Source organism: Miscanthus floridulus, chromosome 8, assembly GCF_019320115.1.
Source record: "Miscanthus floridulus cultivar M001 chromosome 8, ASM1932011v1, whole genome shotgun sequence".
NCBI classification, from domain to species: domain Eukaryota; kingdom Viridiplantae; phylum Streptophyta; class Magnoliopsida; order Poales; family Poaceae; genus Miscanthus; species Miscanthus floridulus.
In genome coordinates, this window is record NC_089587.1 from 219,541,273 (window position 1) to 219,547,272 (window position 6,000).

Below are 6,000 nucleotides of genomic sequence, written 5' to 3' on the forward strand. Positions count from 1 at the left end.
ATCCTAGCCTTGACTTCTATCTTGTCGAGCACCTCTTTCCTGGTCCTTGTTGGGTCTGCGCTTCCCTGGTACTCAAAGCCAGGATGTACCCTCTTCTAGCAGGGTTGGATCCTTCGACTCACGAAGTTCCCGACCACGCTTGGACCATCCAGTTTTCTCCACGGGATCATCCCGAGCAGTTCTACCATCTGCTCCAAGTTCTCGGGCTTCTTTGACCAGCTGTTCTTCCTCTCTGGAATCAACCCCATGTCACAGAGGGTGATTGTGTTCGGCTCTTCACGGATGTAGAACCACTTCTTATACCATTCATCCAGCGAGGTGTTCCAAGGGCAGTGCAGGTACTGGGTCTTCATGCCGTCACGAAGATTGAGGTAGACGCCTCCGGCTATCTTCGAGCCGCCCCTCCCTTTCTTTCACAGACAGAATAGGTGGCGAAAGAGGTCAAAATGGGGCTGGAAGCCACCATAAGCCTCGCAGAGATGGATGAAGGTGGAAACAAGAAGAATCAAGTTGGGATGTAGATTGCAAATCCCAATCTCGTAGTACAAGCAGAGACCCTGAAGGAAAGGGTGCACTAGAACCCCGAAACCCTGTTTGAAGAAATCCTTAAACACTACAATCTCACCTGGTTGTGGATTGGGGAAGCTTTCTCCTTCTGGCGCACGCCATCCCGCGAGTGCCTTATTGTGGAGCACTCCCATGGCGACGAGGTCTTTGATGGTCTGCTCATTGCTCTACGATTTCCACCACTCCTTCACCATGACTCCACCTTTCTTTTGGGCATCTCCCTTCGCCATTAGTCTATCTTTATTAATGGGGTGGATGCGGTGGCGAGGGGGTTGGTGATGATTTTCAGAGGAATGGGGTTCGACAAGAGGAAGAAGAAGGTCATGGCGGCGAATGACAATGGGGAACGGTATGAGTAACTTACCAGATCTACATTATAAATAACAAAGAGCTTCGTTGTTTCATCCACTCGAGATTATTGGGAGACGTGCGCACGCGCCGTAGATGGTTGTTCACACAACCTCGAGATCTACGCCAATAAATGCGCCCCTTCATTACCAGTGTATGTGCCTTTTCGTTGATAGTGCAAGAGGGCCCATACTGACGAACCTCCATACAGGTGCCAAGCGACTGTTTGCCAGAAAAGAGTAAGAAGACAGAATGACGTACTATACCTGTTTGCTTTTTGACCAGACGTGTCAGACTGGACTTAGCAGAGAAAGGAGATAAATAAATACACCAAATAAATACATCAAGTGCTCGGAGACCGCCCAGACCACTGCCATCCTCGGGGACTGCTCAGACCACTCCCGTGCTCAGGGACTACCCAGACCACTCCCGTGCTCAGGGACTACCCAGACCACTGATGTGCTTGGGGGCTGCTCCGACCACTCCCGTGTTCGGGGATTGCTCCGACCACTGATGTGCTCAGGGACTAATTCGACCACTGACGTGCTCGGGGATTGCTCCGACGACTGATGTGCTCGGGGACTGTCCCGACCACTGCTCGGAGAATGGTTCTCCTTGACTACATGTGATTTGTACTCACATACAGTTGAGAGACATTTATTTAGACCTTGCTACAAGGCTCATATTTTGCCTTTCAGCAAGCTTAGGGACTACATCAGTACGATGCACCTGCCGGTGCATCTTGTATCGCCTATACAACTATTGGATTTTTTACTTCGATGGAAATTCTTTTTTAGACCCTGGCACCATGTGCCTGTGTCACCTACTACCAGGCTCGGGGACTAAGTGGGCATACTTCACCTTGCGGTAAATGTGTTTTAATTGACCCCTGTGCTTTGAATGATTGTAAGGATTATTAATGTGCTCGGGGACTATCCCGACCACTGTTTGAATAATGGTTCTCCTTGGCTATATGTGATTTGTACTCACATACAGTTGAGAGACATTTCTTAAGACCTTGCTACAAGGCTCATACTTCACCTTCCAGCAAGCTCGGGGACTACGTCGGTATGATGCACCTGCTGGTGCATCTCGTTTTGCCTATACGGCAATTGGGTTTTCAACTAAATTGGAAATTCTTTTTAGACCCTGGCACCACGTGCCTATGTCACCTACTACCAGGCTCGGGGACTAAGTGGACACACTTCACCTTGTGGTGAATGTGTTTGTTTTTTTGACCCCTACACCTCTGATGTTCAAGGACGCTATGTTTCAAGACCACTTACATTTCTTTTCAGAAATACAAGTGGGCACACTTCTCAGGATAGAAATCTTTTTCTTTTTTCTTAAGAGCACCATACATTCTTTGGACAACCTACTTCTCCGATGATGATGGTGGTCAGAGACGTCAAGGACTCAAGCTATACTTGTCGAAGAAGGTTAAAATGGCGTGTCGCAGCATAATGCATGATGCTCGGGGACTAGCTGTGGGGGGTATTAACCCCTATACCCTTACGGCTAAGCTTGGGCCAGCCCGGATCAATGGGTCCGGTCCACCTGAAGGACGACGTGCGGCCCGGCCAACCTGATCGGAGTCCCGCACAAGGAGTCAAGGCGGATTTGGCGATCAAGCAGGATCCTGGTCGGTTAGAATAGGAATCCTTATCCGGCCGCATATGGCAATTGTAACTGACTAGGATTGGGTTCTAGATCTGTAACCCTGCCCTACCCCCGGGACTATATAAGGCGGGCAGGGGACCCCTCTAAAAAACATCTCTCATTGACATACAGCAATACGAATCAGACGTAGGACGTAGGTATTACGCTTTCTTGGCGGCCAAACCTAGATAAAACCTCATATCTGTCTTGCATCACCGTCTTGTTTGGGGCTTGCGCATCTGTCTGCCGATAATCTACTACCTTGGGCATACCCCTAGGTAGACTGCCGACCATATTTCGTCGACATAAACCATATGTGTGCCTAGGAAACAATCTCACACATATAGAGACAAATTAAAGGAGAATACCAAGCACAGTGCTTTATTACATCATGAGTATTAATCCATTACATAAGTATCAAAGTCTCATAAAGCAGAAATAAATAACTATAAGCTCTATGCGCCTCCATAGCCACAGGGACGGTTGATTGGTTGATCGCAAGACTAGTAATCCTTTGGAAACTCATCATAACCATCATAATTTGTTACCCATTCAGGATTTTTATCCAAGTAGTAAAAATAAATAAGCATAAGTACATCTCATACTTAACAAGAATAATATGGGGTTCATAAGGCTCAAAAGATAGACACTGGTTATACTGCGGTTAGTATTTTAATGAGTCACAATTTTAGCATTAAATAGCAACAAGTTATGCTTAAGCCCCAATTATATCATATGATCATGAGTGATGGCAATAAATCAATAATGATTAAACATGAACGTCTACATTATAGAATGACAATAAGAACAAATTATTTCATCAGTTTTCCAGACCGCTCATGATCGTGAGCATGGCTGATATACTAGTTTTATACTCTTCAGAGGTTGTACACTTTCACTGTGAGTCGTGTTGCCCATATGCCCGACTTAATTACTTCCAAAACACTTTTGAGGTGAGCAGGCAGGGTACACTATAAAGCCTTTCAAAAGTTCATCTAACAAGTTAGTGGCCACGAGGATTCAATGGCAGGTAGATGTAGAGCCCCCTTTAAGGTGGCACACTCACGCAGAAGTACTCAAATTAATAGAGACTGCACTATACCCAATGGTGGCGAACCCCTCTTGCGTCATAAAGGTAACCACTAACAAGCTAGAAAAGATCTTTCTACTTGACTAAAGCTAGAGCCATGTAGCTCTCATAGTTGTACTGTAAGTCTTGGATTTTGCTCACAGATAAGTCCTTAGGGATTCTATGTTGCTAAAAAGCATATTTTATTGGTTATTGCATAAGGCCATTAATCAATATTCAGATCATGTGTAATTAAATTGAGCGCTAGCAAATACTACCCAAATGCAAGTAAACCCATAGGTAACAAGGTGCAAGATAACAAATCACTAGGGTATCCTTAGGGGTAACAAATTAGACACATGCATATGATTAAATGATTAACGGTGAATAGGACAACAAGAAAGATCACATACTATACTTGCCTTGCTCAGCAAACTCCTGTTGATCTTGCTGGTCATCAAAGTGCTAGTCTTGCTCACCGATATACCGATCACTGTCTATACTTGATCACCCAATATCAACACACAATCATCCAGAGCAATCATGCACGAAGCAAACAATGAGCTATAATTAGAACAGTACATCAATAGTAGAAAAACAAGTTGAAAAGTTTATAAAATCATTCTACACGTTGCTACGAATACATAGGCACAAAAATCACCAAAATCGGATTTAAAACAAAGAAGTCATGATGAAAATATGAACTGGACGACAAAACCGTAATTATTGCAAACTTTTACCGAATTAAAATAAATAAAAAACCATCATTTTAGATTAGGCCAAGGACCACGGGTACAAATACCATAAAGCCGAGGGGCTCTTTAACAAAACAGTCGCGAAGGATTATCGGCTGATTTGAGCCATTGATCTTGCGATAGACGGTCGAGATTAGATGGGTGGGTTGTGACACCCTAAAATTTGCCTCTTTTGAAAATAGGTATAAAATGATTTATTTGTGAATTTTTGTGCTCATAAAACATAGGAAAATAAATTTTTTTCATTAAATTAAAAATCATTATAAGGTAGCAACATGTTTGAACATACATGCCCTTGTATTTGATTTATTTGGTTGAGTGGTTTTGATTGAAAAATTAAAATGGTTAAAATTTCTTTTGCAAATGAAATTAAAAATGACTTTGAAGTAAAAAAAAGAAAAGAGAATTAGAAAATAAAAGAATTTAAAAAGGTTGTACAATTTATTTTTGAGAACTTACCAAAATATTATTATTAATTAAGTTGAAAAGTGTATTTGAAATTCTATTCAAATTTGGTTTGGTTCATATGGAAATAGGTTTTGAAATAAAAGAAAAGGGATTTTTTTCCTTCCTTCTCTTTATCGGGCTGCAACCCAGTGAACCCGTCGGCCCATTCTCGCTCTCCTCCTCTCCTTTGGCCCAGTTCGGCAGGCCCAGTCCACTCTCTTCCCCTCATCCTCTTTTGGCCAAAGCAACCTGAAGGCCTACTCCTCTCCCTCCGCTCGGCCCAACTCGGTGTTTTCTTTCCCTAGCCCAGCTTCGCTCTTCTGGTTCTCCCACAGTGGCCCGTCTAGCGGCCCAAGCTGCAGCCCAGCACGGCCGCCGCCGCCTCCCTTCTCTCCTTTCCTATTAACGCACCTGGCCCCATGTCAGATGCTCCTTCTTCCCCGCCGTGCCAAACCCGGACTCCTTCGCCGGTGTTCATGTCTGGCTCCTTGACTCCTCCCCATCGGTAGCTTGCGCCCTACGCTGCCCGGCCCCATATAAGCCGAGCCATGCCTCCTCTCTTTCTCGCCTTGCCACATGTATTCCATCTTGCCTCCGAACGCTCATAGCCATGCTGCCACCTAGCGCCGCCACGATAGCCGCCGCCCCATCGAGCACAGCGCCCACCTTGCTCCTTCTCCGTCGTCGAGGTATCCCTAGGTGAGTTCGCAATCTAATTCTCCATCTCCCAGTGTTCCCCATTTATTTTCTTGTGGCTCCTAAGGCCATTTTTTATCTTCGCCGCCGAGCTTCCTTTGCCAGCCATGGTGCCACCGCCGTCTGTGTCACCGCCAGTGACCTTATCTCCCCCTCTCCGCTCTCGGTCGTCCGATCTTAAATCTAGAGCCAGGATTAGATTGTACCCCTTTGCGTGGTCATTTTGCTAAAGTGTCCCTGCGCTTTTCAATAATAGAACCCATAGTCTTCCCGATTCTATTTTCTTCTTTGGAAAGCATATTTCCGTCGGTTTAGATCTAAAATACGTTTTCACTTATTTACAGTTTTGCCACTATCTTCTTTAGGCCATAACTTCTCTGTTTTAACTCTGATTTGATCCGTTCAACTTATGTTAGGTTCATAATTTCATAATCTACATGTTTATAATATTGTTAAGTA